The following is a 1481-nucleotide window of genomic DNA, read 5'->3' on the forward strand; positions in this document are numbered from 1 at the left end:
TATATATATATATATATATATATTATATATATTATATATATATATTATACAGAATTTCATAATTATAATTAACACACGTAAAAATTACACTACGAAATATGTAAATTTAAAAATGTCTAAAGAATAAAAAATTAATTAAATAAGATTAAATTATTCAAATATGCCTATATTTGATTGTTGTAAAGATGCAGGAGAGCGTATTTCCGGGCATCAACAACAGAAACTAAATTTTCCGAGGAAGGACATTTTAATGCAAATGTTGCTGAACTGACCAATCGGCCATGTTTGTTTTGGTTGCGTGGATAACTAATTTTCGTTGTCAACGAAGTCTATTTTACGAACCAGTTGAAGGAAAATAATACTCAAAAAATCGTAGTTAACGAAATGAACTAGCCGAATAATCCCTTTACTTCAACGTTGTTTGGGGGTACGCTCGCTGCATTTGGCCCTTTTGTACAAACGCCGTGCCAACCCAGAGTCGCGGTGCCCACAATTATATAGTTTCTACGCATGCGTTAGAATTTTGCGTCGTAAACGCGATCGAGATTGTGAAGTGAAACTCAATCTATGACGAATAGTTCTTCAATGGACAGAACAGACGGTGTACCACACACAAACTAATTTTCGAGTCTCATTGTCAGTGATTTTTTTTTTGCGCTATGACAAGACAAATTCCAAATAATACATTTTAAGATATGTAAACTAAATACAAAGTCCTAAAACTTTGCCTTGCACTAGTTTCATGAGGGCTGTTCCACATTTCACGATTTAGTGTAATTATAACATTACATTGGGCTGGGCCTAGTCCATCCTACTTCATTTATAACAGGGCCATGACCACAAAAATTGCTTTGCCAGACTAAGCCTTTTTGATTTGAATTTTTAAAAGCCCCATTTCCGGCAAAATTTCACTAAAAAAAGAATTTTTTAAAAGTAAAAATGCATGTGCATTACTCTATTTATTATAAATAATGGAAAAATATTGGCATACATTTTAGTTTTACGCAAAATAATTAAAAGAAATGAGAAATACAGACTATTTCTCATAGGAGATTACTATTTTCTCGACGTATCGTTACTAGGCAAATTTAGAGGTGTTAGGTCGCTACTAGGCAAATTTAGAGGTTGTAGGTCGCATCCGCTGGAATGCTCTCTATTTTATGTATACGTTATACAGTCAATAAAGTGCGCCCTCTCTAATGAAATTGGTTTTTGTACTTCGCATCTCGCACAATGCGACCGATCGAGTGGCCTGAGATATGTTTATTTAATTGTCAAAATCTTGGTCAGAATCATTTTTTTAAACAAATTTTAAATAATTCGTATGAAATACGAGTGTCAAGTGTCAATACTAGCAACGGAAAATATCGGCTGTTTTTATGTGTGATAACAGAACCTAAATAGAGGTAAATAGAGGCCTAGCCTAGCAGCGTTGGATAGGCTAATGTTTTCGGCGCCTACGATATTTCTTCTCACGACCT

General features: G+C 33.9%; 1 protein-coding gene across 1 annotated transcript in view; it reads right to left on the minus strand.

The window, feature by feature from the left end:
• Positions 1 to 1481, minus strand: part of LOC117113198 (NADPH oxidase 5-like) — a gene marked incomplete in the record, with an annotated part of 88692 nt that overhangs the window by 26228 nt on the left and 60983 nt on the right.

The sequence above is a fragment of the Anneissia japonica genome, unplaced genomic scaffold (genome assembly GCF_011630105.1).
Source record: "Anneissia japonica isolate Jap-2015-1 unplaced genomic scaffold, ASM1163010v1 scaffold93_len1081246_cov171, whole genome shotgun sequence".
Lineage (NCBI taxonomy): Eukaryota > Metazoa > Echinodermata > Crinoidea > Comatulida > Comatulidae > Anneissia > Anneissia japonica.